Source organism: Acinonyx jubatus, chromosome B1 (assembly GCF_027475565.1).
Source record: "Acinonyx jubatus isolate Ajub_Pintada_27869175 chromosome B1, VMU_Ajub_asm_v1.0, whole genome shotgun sequence".
NCBI classification, from domain to species: Eukaryota; Metazoa; Chordata; class Mammalia; order Carnivora; family Felidae; genus Acinonyx; species Acinonyx jubatus.
The window spans coordinates 51,325,491-51,342,207 of NC_069382.1; the positions used below are offsets into that span (position 1 = coordinate 51,325,491).

Genomic DNA, 16,717 nt, shown 5'->3' on the forward strand with positions numbered 1-16,717 from the left:
CACACGTCCCCATGTATTTTTAGGTAATTGGCTAGTTTCTTTGTTTCTTAACTTCACATTTTAAGATGATGTTTAATGGTATCACGTTTTTGAGTGTATTTAATACATACGTGTGTGTAACATGTATCCTGTGTTAAGTGTGTTTAAGCCAAACCGCACCGAGGTATGTAAAGCAAAAACATAAAGTCCTCCAGTCCTTTGGCTTGTGAATTTCATTCTCAAGAAGTGGCTCTGGTAGCAGTTTCATTTATACAAGGGCTTCCAGACATTTTCATTTGCAAATATATTTATACACCTCCCTGCCAACCGCCACCCCCCCGCCACGCCTCGTTTTTCTTTTTTTTTTTTTTTAATTTTTTTTTTCAACGTTTATTTATTTTTGGGACAGAGAGAGACAGAGCATGAACGGGGGAGGGGCAAAGAGAGAGGGAGACACAGAATCTGAAGCAGGCTCCAGGCTCTGAGCCATCAGCCCAGAGCCTGACGCGGGGCTCGAACTCCCGGACCGCGAGATAGTGACCTGGCTGAAGTCGGACGCTTAACCGACTGCGCCACCCAGGCGCCCCTCGTTTTTCTTGTATACAACAAGGATCGTACTATACAAAACATCCTGCAATCCTAGTCTTTCACTTCACAGTAATGTATTCTGGACATTTGCCTTGGCTCGTTAGATCTCTTCTTCTTCTACTAATTTATCTACCCACTCATTTACCGAGCTAGATTTTATTATTATATAAGTTATCCATGAGAATTGTTTTTCAAAATGGGAACAGCCCCAAAAGGTCTCAGTTGAAGAGTAGAAGTTTGCCTCCCCTGCCATCACCACAAAAATCAGCAACGAGGAAAGTTCTTATGGTTGGGGCGCCTGGGTGGCTCAGTCAGTTCAGCGTCGGACTTTGGCTCAGGTCGTGATCTCACGGTTGGTGAGTTTGAGCCCCGGACCGGCTCTGTGCTGACATCTCAGAGCCTGGAGCCTGTTTTCGGATTCTGTGTCTCCCTCTCTCCCTGCCCCTCCCTTGTTTGTCCTCTGTCCCCCTCTGTCTCAAGAGTAAACAAACATTTAAAAAAAGAGAGAGAGAATAGTTTTTGTGGCTGAATCTCTTTTTTCATTACCTTTACAACTTTAAAGAATACCAACACTTTTAAATATATCTCTGGGCTAATTATATTGATTTCCACCATGAAAGATGCAGAGGGCACTTCCTTACCTTCCTTCTGCCTGCATCCTCTCCTCTCCTACCCCTAAGCTTTTATCAGTTATGTTTCATCCTTCTCATGATTGACTTTATGATTTAAACTAATATATTTAAGTCTTTGTACCTTGATTCATCAACTTTAAACTGTATCTACTGACCCCTCCCTCCCAACACATACACGTCCTCCTTTCAACTTCACATCCTACTTTTTGTTCTGTTCCTATTTTTACATAGGTTCCCAATGTGTATATTCTATTCTGTGCCTTTATTAACTTTACAGTACCTTATTGACAGGTTAATACTCAAAATTTTAAAAATTGAAAACCAGGCATTATAACAATTTGATTACGTGAATCATTTCTGTAGAATCAAGCCCAATAATTGGAAACACAGAGAAGGACCTATGACACCCTGTTATTAAAATTTGTCATTTGAGGAGGAATTTTCCAAATATAAAAGTTTAATGAAGCCTCTTTTGTTTTCCTTTATGTATCTGGAGTCACACTCGGCTGCCGCTATTTCTTATATCTCACACGCCATCCTCTGTCTTCGAAACTTTTTTTCCCCCATTTTTTCTAGAGTCATCTATTTCATATCATAGTGTCATTGGTTTTCCCCTGTGTATGCGTGGGCTTGTACATGTATGCGAGGGGAGATTTCATTGTTATCAAGGCTTCATTTAAGATGCCTGGACAGGAGTAAGTCTTTTCTGTCATGCTATGAACTCAACCCCACACCCCACCCCACCCCCCCGCCCAGAATACGCAATGCTCAACACCCTTCAATAGATTTTAAATGCTCTTTTTTTAAAAAGTCAGCTTTAATAAGGTATAGATCATGTTTCATAAAATTCACCCATTTTAAGTGTACAATTATGAGTTTTACAAATATATTCACTTGGATCAACACCACAATCAAATGTGAAATATTTCCATCGCCCCTCCCAGTTTCCTTAAGCCTCTTTTGGTTTAATCCCCTTACCCCATCCCTTTGCCCCTGGGAACCACTGATATGCTTCCCGTTACTATAGTTTGGCCTTATACAGAGTTTCATCTATATGGAGTCATACAATGTGTTTTCTTTTACATTTGATTTCTTTCTCTTAGCACAGTGCTCTTGAGATTCACGTATGTTGTTATAGTATCAGTAGTCTGTTACAGCCACAATTTTAAAAATATTTGGAGAGAGAGAAAATCAGGGAGAGGGGCAGGGAGAGAGAGAGAGAGAGAGAGAGAGAGAGAGAGAGAGAGAGAATCTCAAGCAGACTCCATGCTCAGTGTGAAACCTGACTGGGGGCTTGATCCTATGACCCTGGGATCATGACCTGATCCAAAACCAAGAGTCCTACACTCAACCGATTGAGCCACCCAGGTGCCCCCAGCCACATTTTTTTAAATTCATTCATCAATTTCACTTGGGAGCTAATATGAGTAAAACTCATAAACAGAGGCGTACAAGTCTCTCTGTGGTCATATGGTTTCATTTTTCTTTGATAAATACCAGAAATGAAATATCTAGGTCACAGCATGAGTTCTGAACCTGTTATGTAAAGTTTCTGTTCCATTTCACCTTCGCATCAACATTGTAAGAGAATGGCGGTTTCTTCGCAGCCTTGCCAGCACTTGGTATGATCAATCTTCAATTTTAGCCATTCAAGTGGGTGTGTTGGGATATCTCATTGTGATTTTAAAAGTCCTTTTCCTAAAAATCGATACCCTTGAGCATCTTCTCATGTGCCTGTTTGCCACTCATGTATCTGCTTTGCTCAAGTATTTGTTCAAATTGAATTTTTGTCTTCTTTTATGAAGTTATAAAATGTATTTATATATTCTTATATCAGATATATGTTTTTCAAATATTTTTTTTCCCTATCTGGGGTTTCCATAGCAGTGTCTTTTAAAGGGCTGACATTTTTAGGACTCCTGGGTGGCTCAACTGCTTAAGCCTCCGACTTCAACTCAGGTCATGATCTCATGGTTTGTGAGTTCTAGACACACACCGGGCTCTGTGCTGACAGCTCAGAGCCTGGAACCTGCTTCAGATTCCGTGTCTCCCTCTCTCTCTCTGCTCCTCTGCCACTCACACTCTGTCTCTCTCTCAAAAATAAACATTAAAATAAATAAATAAAATAAATAAAGGGCCAACATTTTCCATTTTGAAAAAGTCTATCGATTTTTCTTTTATAGTGCATGGTTTTATATTCTAAAAGATTTTTTTACCTAAGCTAAAATCAAAAAGATTTTCTGCTATATTTTTTTCTAGAAATATAATGTATATATTTTTTAGCACCTTTTAAGATTTTCTTTTCCTTTATGACTGGGTTTCAGCAATTTGATTATGATATAACTTAATATAGTTTTCTGCATACATGAGGTTGATTGACTTTTTTGAATCTTTAGGTTTATAGTTTTCAACACATTTGGAATTTCCACCTTTCATTTCTTCAAATATTTCTTTTTCTCTTCCAGCCTCTTTCTGATAGTCCAATTACATGGGTTTTTTTGGCCACGTAATACTGTCTCACAGCTCACCAGTGCTGTTCCTTTTTCCCAGTATTGTTTTTTTCCTCTGTGCTTCGCGGTGGATAATTTCTACTACCATACAAGCTCACTGACATTTCTTCTATGGGTCTAATGTGCTATTAATCCCCTCTAGAGGTGATTTTTGGTCTGTTTGTTTTACAGATCTTATTTTTAAAGGTCGATTTAGGTCTTTAGGTCTTTCTTTTCTCTTCTCGTTATAATTCATTATTTTCAGTTATATTCTTGAGGCTATTTATATAATTTGTACGACTGTCTTAAGGTTCTCGTCTACTAATTATACAGTCTGTAATTTCTAGTTCTGTTCCTGTTGATTCATGTTCCTGCTGGCTACACGTTATGTTTTTCTGGGTTTTTTTGGCATGACTAGTAATTTTTCTTCTCTTTTTTAAAAATTGTATAATTAACCTACCGTGTTATATTAGTTTCAGGTGTACACTATAGTGATACAACAATTCTATACATTACTCTGTGCTCATCAAGATAAGTGTACTCTTAATCCCCATCACCTCTTTCACCCATCCCCCACCTACCTCCCCTCTGGTAACCATCAGTTTGTTGTTCTCTGTATTTAAGAGTCTGATTTGTTTGTTTGTTTGTTTGTTTCTCTTTTCCTTTGTTTGCTTGTTTTGTTTCTAAAATTCCACATATGATGGACATCACATGATATTTGTCTTTCCCTGATTGACTTATTTCACTTAGCATTATGCCCTCTAGGTCCATCCATGTTGTTGCAAATGGCATGCCTACTAATTTTTATTGGATGCCAGGCACTGAATTTTATGAGTGTTGAATATTGGTGTTTCTTTAAAGAGTATTAGGCTTTATTATGGCACACTATTAAGTCTTTTGTGGACCAATTTGATCATTCCAAGGCTTGATTTTAAGCTCTATTAGGGCCTGTTCAGAGCCTTTATTTTACAGCCAATTTAGCACCACTATTAACGCAAGACCTTTCAAATGACTTTATCCAATGCTGTATGTAGTGTAAAGTCTCTCTACTCGGGATGGTGGGAAGTTGAACTATTTCCAGCCCTGTGTAAACTCTGAGAATTGATAAGACTGCTGTTTGCTAGTGGTTCTTTCTGGTGGTTGCATGCATGCATAAATTGATATTCAAGAGAAGGTCAAAGAGTGCACCCCTCAGTGATCTGTGGCTTGTGTGCTCTCTCTGTGAGCCGCTCTTTTTCCCCCTTCTGCCGGCAAATTCTAGACAATGTGGCCTCTTCACACTCTGATCTCTGTTCCCTCAACTCAGTGAATCCCCTGGGTTCCTCAAATCTCTGGCTTAGGAACTGCTTTCTGGCAGTAATTGGGGCAATTATAGGACCTCATTAGTTCTCCCTTTCCCAGGGATCATAATTCCATGCTGCCTGTTGTTCAATATCGGAAAATAGTTTTCTGTCTAATTTTCTACTCATTTTGGGGGATACAGCAATTCCTGTAGAGTTAACTACTCATGAGTGGAGGCAGAAATCTCTTGAGATATATACGATGTAGTCTTGATGATTTTTCTGAATTCTTGCATTTTCAAAACTGTCCTTATCTTCAAACTGGGTTGATCATTTTACTAGGTATGAAATTCTAGGCTTGAAATATTTCCCATGAGGAATCTTCAAAGCCTGACTCCATTTCTAGCATCAAATCTAATGAACATTTGATGCACATTCCCTTATAGGAAAACTCTTTTTCTAGAGAGAGAAATAGAAAATTGTAGGGCCTCATATGTATTCTTGGAGCTCTAACATTTTTATCAAATATGTTTATATATTTTAAAAATCTTTTCAGTTATCAGAGGGATCTTTCCATTTTAAGACTTTTTTTTAATTCTTGTAAATTTCTTTCATTATTTTTACATTATTTATTTTCTATAGTTTTTATTCCTGTTCTGATTCTCTCCTTGTATGAGTGGAACTCTTAGTGTTATTTTCCTAATGAGTATTTCTTAATTTCTCTTATATGAATTGATCATATATTCATTTTTTTTTTTTTTAGTCAGTAGACTTTACTTTTTGTAGCTTTAGGTTTACAGAAAGATGAATGGAAAGTAGGGAGAGTTATCATATACCTCCCTTGCTCTCTCCATTATCCTCCATTATTAATATCTTACATTCATGTGGTACATTTGTTACAGTTGATGGACAATATTGATACATTCTTATTATCTAAAGTCTATAGTTTATATTAGGGTTCACTCTTGGTGTTGTTCATTCTATAGGTTTTGATAAATGCATAACATGTATCTACTATTACACTATCATAAAGAATAATTTCACTGCTTTAAAAATCCCTTGTGCTCTATTTACCTCTCTCTTCCCCTCCTGAATCCCTGGCAATTACTGATCTTTTATTGTTTCTATCACTTTGCCTTTCTAAGAAAGTCATCAAGCTAGAATCATACAGTATGTAACCTTTCAGATTGGCTTCTTTCACTTAGCAATATACATGTAAGTTTCCTCTATGTCTTTTCATTGCTTGATAGCTCACTTTTTTTTAATGTTGAATAACTTTACATCATCTGTACCATAGTTTCATGTCATTGAGGGAAATCTTGGCTGCTTTCAAGTTTTGGCAATTATGAATAAACATGCTATCAACATGCACATCAACATGCACATCATGTTGCATGCACAACATGCACATCAACATCAGCATGCTATCAACATGCACATGCAGGTGTTTGTACAGACCTAAGTCTTCAACTCCTTGGGTAAATTCTGAGAAGTATATTTGTTCAATCATATGTAAGAGTATGTTTAGCTTTGTAAAAACTGTCAAACTGTCTTCCAAAGTAGCTGTATCATTTTGCATTCTGACCGTTAATGAATGAGAAATCCTATGGCTCCACATCCTCACCAGCATTTGGTATTGTCAGTGTTTTGGATTTTAGCCATTTTATTAGTATCTTACTGTTGTTTTAATTTGCAGTCCTCTAACAACATATGATGTTGAGTATCTTTTCATATTCTGTTTTGCCATCTGTATATATTTTTGTGGTGAGGTGTCTGTTCAGAACTTTTGCCCATTTTTAAGTTGGGTTGTTTTCTTACTGTTGAATTTTAAGAGTTCTTTGCATACTTTGAGTACCAGTTCTTTATCAAATATCTTTTGCAAATATTTTCTCACAGAATGTGGCTTGTCATTTCATTCTCTCAATAGGATCCTTCACAGAGCAGAAATTATTTATTTTAATGAAGTCCAATTTATCAATTTTTTTCTTTCATGGACAATCATGTCATCTGTGAACAGTTTTTTTTTCTTCCTTCCCAATCTGTATACCTTTTATTTCCTTTTCTTGTATTATTGCATTATCTCAGAACTCCAGTATGGTATTGAATAGGAATGGCGACAATGAACATTCTTGATTGTTCCCGATATTATACATAATCAGGCTACAAGTATAGTAAAGAAATCAGTGCCTCCTCAGATCTGAACCAATAGTTTCCTCATGTGAATCATTTTCAAGTTTGGCAAAGAGGCACATCTGACTTTGCTAGCAATAACTGACCTTTAGATTACAGTTCTAAAGGAGCAAGGACTCAGCATGGAATTCTTTTTAAAAAGGAATGAAAGGGATACCTGCATGGCTCAGCTGGTTAAGTACCTGACTCTTGGTGTCAACTCAGGTCATAATCCCAGGGTCATGGGATTGAGCTCCACGTTGGGCTCTGCACTGAGCATGAAGCCTGCTTAAGATTCTCTCTCCCCCTCTCCTTCTGCCCCTCTCCCTTGCTCATGTTCTTTCTCTAAAATTAAAATAATAATGGGGTGCCTGGGTGGCTCAGTCAGTTGGGCATCCAACTTCAGCTCAGGTCATGATCTCATGGTCTGTGGGTTCAAGCCCCGCGTCAGGCTCTGTGCTGACAGCTCAGAGCCTGGAGCCTGTTTCCAATCCTGTGTCTCCCTCTCTCTCTGCCCCTCCGCCACTCTCACTTTGTCTCACTCTGTCTCTCAAAAATAAATAAATATATAAAAAATTTAAAATTAAATTAAAATAATAATAATAAAAGGGAATGAAAAAGTGTCCCTCTTCTCTGAGTAAAAAGAAAAATTGTATTCATTCTGACTTTTTAACTTTTTGGCTCCATTCCCTGTAAGTTTGGAAAAAAATAATAATGTTTTTCCACTTGGCATCAAGGAGGACAGAAGCATCTCAGTTTTCATTAGCATGATGTGTAGAGTGTCCATCCCCTAACTGGACCTCATTGCCATTGAGTTCCTTCTGAGCTTCATGGAAAGATTTTTTTGTTAATCAGACTTCAGGAGCCAAGGAGGCCATTTATCCAATTGACTAAAAATACAGTGACTTCCATTTCAAAGTCTCTTAAGTTTTTATGCTTAAAGAAGTCTTGAGTAGTTGATCAAAAAAGTTGTATTACTTCATCCTGAGTTAAGTTGGGTGAAATGTGTGTTTAGTTTCTACTTACTTAGAAACTGCAAAATAGGACAAGGCTGCTATGGAAGAATCCCTTTCCCTTCTTTGGTATATGTAGTTCAAATATTTTTGTTGTTGTTGTTACATTTAAACTATATCCATGTACATTAGTCTGTTTTGGACCCCTCTGCTTGCATTAAACATAGAAATAAAATCATTAATTTGAAACAAACAAAAAAAAGGGAGTCATCACCAAGCAAGGTCAACTAAGTTTTCTTCTCTATTATCTTTTAAGAGTTTATAACTTCATGTTTTACATTTAAGTCTATGATCCATTTTTAGTTAATTTTAGTGAAAGGTATAAGGTCTGTGTGTGTGTGTGTGTGTGTGTGTGTGTGTATGTTCATATCATATTCTGGCATGTGGATGTCCACTTGTTCTAGCATTATCTGTTGAAGAGAATATACTTTCTTCATTGAATTGCCTGTGCTCCTTTGTCAAAGACCAGTTAGCTATATTTGTGGGGAATCTATTTCTGTGCCTTCTGTTCTGTTCCATTGATCTATGTATCTATTTGTTCATCAATACCACAGTGTCTTGATGACTCTAGCTTTATATTAAGTCTTAAAGTTGAGCCTTCTAACTTTGTTCCTCAATTTTGTATTGGTTATCCTGGATCTTTTGCCTCTCTAAATAAATTTTAGGACCAGTTTATTAATATTCACAAAATAACTTGCTGGGATCTTAATTGGGATTGCTTGAAAAGTGTAGATCAAGTTGGAAAATCTAACATCTTAATAATTTTGAATCTTCCCATCAACGTACATGGAATATTTTTTCTTTTATTTAGGTCTTCTTTGATTTCTTTTATCAGAGTTTCATAGTTTTCTTCTTGTTCATATTTTGTTTAATTTATAGTTTATAATTTCATTTGTTTGGTGTAAATAGTATTGTGTTTTTAATTTTAAATTTCAATTATTTATTGCTGGTATATAAGAAAGCAATTGACTTTTCTATATTAACCTTTATTCTGCAACCTTCCTATAATCATTGATTAGCTCCAAGAGGGTTTGTTGTTGTTGTTGTTGTTGTTGATTCTCTGGGATTTTCTACATAGACAATCATGTCGTCTGTGAACAAACAGTTTTTTTTCTTCCTTCCCAATCTTTATACCTTTTATTTCCTTTTCTTGTGTTATTGCATTATCTCAGACCTCCAGTATGGTATTGAATAGGAATGGTGACAATGAACATTCTTGATTGTTCCCGATATTATACATTGGTCTTTTTATGTTATTTTCTAGGATATTGCTTGACTTTATATTCTAGATCATTAACTTGGAACGTCCATTGTATCCATCTTAATATTTTTCAATCACATTTTTAATTTACAATAATTCCTCTTTTCTAACAATAATTTTTGTTTTCTCACATCAACATATTCCACTTAAATTTATACACTATCCTGTATAGTCTCTCTAAGGACACTAATTAGAGGTTTTCTTAAAAGTCACTTTCTGCATTCTGTCTCTGCTTTCTCCTGAACTATTCTACTTGTTTATTTTTAACCCTATTTTTAATATTGCTCACTTTCTTCTGATTCTTTTGACACTTGGGTTGCTGTTTATATTTATGGATAAATCACTTTGTTCTGTATTGGTAGTTGATATGGATTTACTCTGCAGCTGTGCAAGACTAGTTCCCCACAGGCCCCTTCCCTGAATGGAATGACAGACTGTATGCATCTTGCATAAGTTGTATGGGACCTCCCGAAGGTGTGAGAAATAAGTAAGAAGGCAATAAGATTGGTATTCTAAAAAAGCCATACAAGGTTTGTAAAGCTAATCATAATGCTTGGCACCAATATTCGTGTTAGTTACTATAACTGTCCATGGTGGTCATGACGGTGGTTGTACCCAGATTTGTAAACTTAATGCCTGCTGGCACTTCTAAGTCCTTTCCAGTCAAAAAGTGCTACTTTTATGAAGCACAAACTACATGCCAGCCTCTTGGTTATACGATCTTTATTCCTTGCAATAATTCCTCAAGGTTAGCATACTATTTCCATTATGCAGGCAAGGAAACAGAGGTTTGGATTAATACATCACATCATTCTACCAAACGGCTATTAAGCAGCAAATCCAGGAGTCCACACAATTCTGTGAGTTTCCAAAGTCGGGAAGTACTCTCTGCATCACACCGCCACATTGTCCCTCACACACTATTAAGGAGTCAGGCCTCTGTGCTATGACACCTCGCTGGCTGATTTTTTTGAGCTTAAATTGCATGCATTTTTACTCTTATTTTAATTCAACTTGTTAGCTTCAGGCAATCATTCCTGAGGGATTTTTTTTTTAATCTGGCTCTGTTAGTTTTTCCTCTCATTTTATGTCTTCCGAAAATCTAATGAACAGAATTCTTGAGTCTGCACACAAATTGCTAATAAAATATTAACTAAGAGAGGCTGAAGATAGAACTCTGAAGCATGCCACTATAGTCCTTCCTCAATGTGAGATCAATCTATCCTTTAGCACTACTCAGTAGGGTGGCTCACTCAGACACAATCGCCTGACCCTGGGATAACAAACCTGGCCCAAAATGAGACTTACAACAGTAATTATAAATAAATGAATCTCTTGAAATTCTCCAAGATGCTCTTCCTTTAAAATTTTTTTTTAATGTTTATTTATTTTTGAGAGAGAGAGAGGGAGAGGGAGAGAACACAAGCAGGGGAGGGGCAGAGAGAGAGAGAGGGAGACACAGAATCAGAAGCAGGCTCCAGGCTCTGAGTTGTCAGCACAGAGCCCGACACGGGGCTCAAACCCACGAACCATGAGACCATGACCTGAGCCGAAGTCAGATGCTTAACTGACTGAGCCACCCAGGCGCCCCACCAAGATGCCTTCCTATCCTAAAATCCTACCAGAATCCACCTTCTCTTGTCTAGCACTCCTACATAACTTTCTAATCAGTTTCATGTTTTTCACAGATGTCATCATAAGTGTCTTATTTTCATTACTTCCCATACTTTGGAACAGAGTGGGTCAACCAGCCTTTAAAGACAGATAGAATTGTTTTTTAAATATATGGCTCCCTGTGTGGTCTTGAGCAAGTCCTTACACCTCACTGAGCTTTGGTTTCTTTGCACGTAAAATGGGAGGGACTGCATCTGCTGTCAGGCATAGACATACTGTACATAAAGAACACAGCACAGTGTCTAGCCTTGAGCAGGAAAGAGTACAAGGCACTGTGCTAGTCATCATTAGCATTCATATTTTCATGTATTGGCAAATCCTGCAACAAAGACTTTTATACATTAATTCTAAATCTCTGTATCTCTAGCTGGACATCTGTGTCTCTAGATCCATTCAATAATCACGATTAACCCAAAGATGTCAGAGGCCTGAGACCCTTGTCGTCTTTTCTTTTTCTGTCTCTAACCTTTTCCAGGCTCATCTTTGAAAGTATAAAGTAGAGCCAATGTTTCCAGTCCAAGTGTGCACACCCTACCCCCAAAACCTGGTAGATAGAGGTGTTTCTCTGCACAAGCCTGCCTTCTTTTTACAAATTCCGTCTCTGGGTTGTGCTTAATCAACGTGGGGGAGGTGGCTCAAAAAGCCTGAATAATGGATAGTGTCTTTTTAAAGAAGTTCAAGTCGTGAACATATAGATCTGAAAAGATACCTGTGAGCTCAGTGGGAGAGAGCAAGGCTTTGAAGGCAGAGATGAGACTCAAATCCTTGTTCTGCACTTTAGTTTCTGTACCTCTTTCTTCAGTCTTCTGTCTGAGGACGAGGAGGAGGATGGTGAGTCTGTTTAGCTCATAGGCTCATTTTGAGGTTTCTGAGATCCAGTGTGTGAAAGTCAATTGCAAATTGCCAAGTATCATAGAGATGCCAGCTAGTATTACAGAAAGGGAAGTTATTTCCCCCTTGTCAAAATCTTGTAGAAATATATTAATATGTAAGGAATGTATGTAGGGAGGATAGAAGAAATTCATTTCATTTAAAGACAAGCAGATCACTGGCAGGAGAACTATAAGCATTATTTATGAGGCACTCATATGAAGAAATACCCAAGGTCGGCAATACTTCTAATCCTTTTTACAAGTGATACTCCAAAAGTGCAGCCAAATTAAGAAAAGGTCTTCGTGGGGCCCCTGAGTGGTTCAGTCAGTTAAGTGTACAACTCTTGATTTCAGCTCAGGCCATGATCTGACTTTCTGAGATTGAGTCCTGCGTCAGGCTCTATGCTGACAGTGTGGAGCCTGCTTGGTATTCTTCATCTCCCCCTCTCTCTGACCCTCCTTTGCTCTCTCTCTCTCTCTCTCTCTCTCAATAAATAAATAAAATTTAAAAAAGAAAGAAAGAAAGAAAGGGTCTTCATGAAGCAGGGTTGGTGAGCCTGTCTGCATCAGCATCATTGGGGACACTTGTTAAAAATGGAGACCTTGGAGCCCCACCTTGGCCGCAATATCAGAACTGCTAGGCCTGGGCTTCAGGAATTTGCAAACTCCCAAATGTTTGTAATGCAAACTGAGATTTGAGAACAGTTAGGCTAAGGAAGCGTAATGGACTCCATTAGACAGTAGTGAACTCATGATTTGCTTTTTTTGGTTAATTTTTTTTTAAAGGAAAACAACGCAAAGAAATTTAGAAATTACAAAGTAGATTAAGGCTCATAGTGCCATGAATACAAAGCACAACAGTAGTTGTATTTATGTTTTGCCATATTGGTGGCATGTTTTAACTATCACTACTGTGAGTGTTTTGAAAATATAAATTTGCATGGTGCCTCCAAAACAAATAGTTTTATTCACAGGTTAGTAATTATAACAAGAACTTAGACATCAACATGGTGCCATTTTTCCTCATAATTGTCTACCAAATTTCAAGCTTCTCTATGTCAGCAGAATCAAATGTCAGTGACTCAGTAAACACATGTCTGTAGTTTACTTAACACAGCTTCACAAGAGTGCTGTCTTCCTTCCTGAAGCTTTGCTCAGCACCCTCAAACTTTTTACCACTTGAAAATCTTCTTTATGAATTTTACCATGGTGCGGAGCAAATTTCCACAGTGGAAAAATTTTCACTCTACAAAACTGAAATAGCCACATGTGTGTCTCCTCCTCACTGTGCCTAAATTGGCAGCCACTTTGACCAAGAGCACAACCACGTCGCAAGGTGTCACTGCTAGCTTGCCCCCTGGCAGGGGTTTGTATGTGCCCAGGGGCTCCACCTACTCAGCCAGGAGTTACAGCTCTGTATCAGGTCCTATACCAGTGGTGGGCAAATATGCTACTGGTATTTAAAAGTATCACACAAGGTGTTGACTGAGGTTTCTTGAATAATTCTATCATACACTCTACAATCCAGCCAATGGAAAAACTCTGTTTCCTGAATTAGGTTCCTATCACCACGTCTCTGGGAAAGCACTGTTTCTCTATATCCAAAAACTATTCAACCCTGGTGGAATTACGCATGGCATTTTTTCTTTCTGATCTTTTACTTTCTCAACTAACAAACGTGGAAAGAATGATGGAATGAGAACATCAGTATTTAGTAATATTTAGTAACCCCCAATGGAAACATTAATTGAAGTGCTGATGAGAAGCTTGTCAATGGAGACGTCAGACCAGCATCACTTGAACCCAGATCTGTCTTAGCATCACTAAAGTGGTGCAGCCAGACAGTGTGAGCCTCCTGATAGTATGCGATATTGAGCACGTGCTCCCTCCATAAGACATCCCCATGAGAAAAAGATGAATCTAGGTCTATGGAGCCCATAGAGTTATTTCTATGTACTACGAATAGGGAGATAGAGAAACAAGTCAACACAAGGAAGCAAAATTTAGAATGTAGAACCTTCTATAGGACCACCAACGTGTTTTTTTCAAATTGATGGCACGAAACTAACCCAAGTAGAGGCTACTCCAGTTGAGGGAGAGACATAACAATCATATGTGATGTAGGAAGCTTGTTTGAATCCCGAATTGGACAAACCAACAAGAAACCACTTGTGAGACAATTGGGGGAATCTGAATATAGACTGGACGTTAGATAATGCCATGGAATTATTACTAGCTTTGTTAGGTGTGATAACAACATTGTGGTTATGTAAGAAACCGTCTCCACATTTTAGAGACACGTGCAAAATATGTGGAGGTAACATGGCATGTTTCAAGCCATTCATTTCATTTCGTTTCAAAAAGCTCCAATCTTTTTTTTAGAAAATTATTTGTCCTCAAATATTTCAAACAAGAAAATAATTTTTAAAGATAATTATTGAATATGGGTGATGAGTATGCAGGTGTTCGTTATACTCTTTATTTTTTATATTTTGAAATTTTTCATTGAAAATAATTTTCACCCAAAAAACTGTATCTGAATTGTCCTTTAAGGTCTAGCTAGTGTTTCCTCCCAGGTGGAAGTGATTTCTTCTTGCTGAGTTCACAAAACCTCTCTTCTTTATATAATCCTGCCTACCTTGAATTGCTGTGAGTTGCGCATACGTCTCACCTCTTTATCCTACCATGAGGGCAGATTCCTTCCTTATTTCCTCTCTCTGTCTTTGCCTGACACAGTACATAGTTGGCAGTGACTGAATGAACACAGCGATATAGAGTTCTAAGAGCCAGCACTGCTGTTTTATGTTCGCATGTGGAGCGATCCATATTATTCAAGTTGAGCTATCCTGAACTTGAGACTCAAAAAATGGGTTTCAATTCAAGTTCTTTGGCTTCTTCTTTGATTAAGAGTCACAGGGCCATTACTATAGTTTTCTCATCTAGGAGGTGGGCAGGACTTGGAATGCCGAGACGTTGGCAAACACTCCGTGAGGACTCCACGAGAGAACTCACTGAAGGGAAGACACTATCTCAGCATGGCAGCCAGCACCCCGGGGTGAGACCTGGCTTTGCTAATAGGCTCAATGCTGTTCCACCTCAATGCCTCCCTTCCATGTCTGACAGGTCAAGTCAGAAAGATAAAGCTTTCAGCTAATAACAAGGCAAGGTGTTTCCAGATTGCAGACTTAGGAGCTAGTCAGAACTGGAGGTAAGGCCATCCGCACAAATTACTAGCTGTTTGACCTGGAGAGACACTTCATGTCCCAAGTTCATCTCATCTGTAGAAAGAAGGTAGTAACACCTATCTTACACAGTTACTGAAGAAATCATTACTGATAATTTGTAAATGTGGAATAATAGTAAAACCTTTATTAAATACTTACTGTGGTCCAGGCACCATTCCAAGATGTCCTAATAGCCTGTAATAACTAATTTAACCTTTACCACACTCTGTTGTAAACTGTTATCTCAAGACTAAGAGACAGAAGTTAGCAAGTTAAGCAACTCGCCCGAGGGTACCCAAGTAGATAATAGCAGAACCAGGATCCAGAGCTCAGCATCCTTATCTAGTGTGCCATGTGGTGTCTCTCCAACATGACAGTGTATGTAGCATGTCTGGCTTTGGGTATGGCACATGGGGAACACTCAACACGTTACAGCACCTGCTATTGAAAAAAGTAAACTAGAGGGGCACCTGGATGGCTCACTCAGTTGAGCGTCCGACTCTTGGTTTCACGTAGGTCACGATCTCATGGTTCTTGAGTTTGAGCCCCACCTCAGCCCAGAGCCTGCTTGGGATTCTCTCTCTCTGCCCCTCCGCCACTAGCCCTGTCTCTGTCTTTCTCAAAATGAATAAATAAACTTTGAAATAAAAGGTAAACCAGAGTTTACCTGAGTTTTCAGTCATAAAATTATATGCACTTCACAGCTAACTTCATGCATGAGACTTTTTTTCCAACCAAATCATCCCCCTGCCTCTAAAATAACATGCCTGGAACAGCCAATGCGGATAAAGGGACTCAGAGGCGTCAATACTCTTCTGGGCCACACAGCACCCACCATCCACATTGGCCTTTGTCCCCCTGCCCATCTCCACCACCAAATACCCTGACTTCCAACACCAGGCTCTCGGCACCCTCCTCCTAAAAAAAAGGTAGGAAATCCCAATGGATCCCAGGGCCACCTTTGGGCATCATGAAGCCCTGGGAAGGGAAAATGTCACCCAAGTTGCTCTGAGTGGCCTCTAGTTAACATTTATTTACCACTCTCTATGCTCTGTTCCTTTCTCTCCCTCATCTTGCTAGTTTGCATGACAACCGTGAGAATTATGTACAGGCTGTCGGTCTTGACCTTTATAAAACATACATCTTTGTGTGTCAATATCCCAAAATATTTTCCGTATGCTGCATTTGAACCTGAGCACGTCAGCTGGTGAATGAACATTCCCAGCCTCACGGGGGCCTGCAACTGCCTGCCAGCAGCTCGGTCTTGGCAGGACAACCCTTTTCGCCTGGGTAGTAGTGTTTGCACAACTGTTTTAATGTTTTGGTGCATTTTTGTCTAATTTTACACAAATTAGTCAAATAGTCATTGAACTGATGCCCACGATGATGGGTGAGTGCATCATTAAAAAAACATCTGCGAAAGACTGAAAATAGATTGTGAAGATTTGCCAAATGGGCGAGACGTAACTGAGAATTTCGTAACCTGGTTTAATTCTGTAGAAAACTGCTCCCTCCCCACAAAACAGCAAAGTCGAT

General features: G+C 38.5%; 1 protein-coding gene across 2 annotated transcripts in view; it reads left to right on the top strand.

The window, feature by feature from the left end:
* Window positions 1-16,717, top strand: part of BLK (BLK proto-oncogene, Src family tyrosine kinase) — a 79,860-nt gene that overhangs the window by 35,395 nt on the left and 27,748 nt on the right. The window lies entirely within an intron of this gene.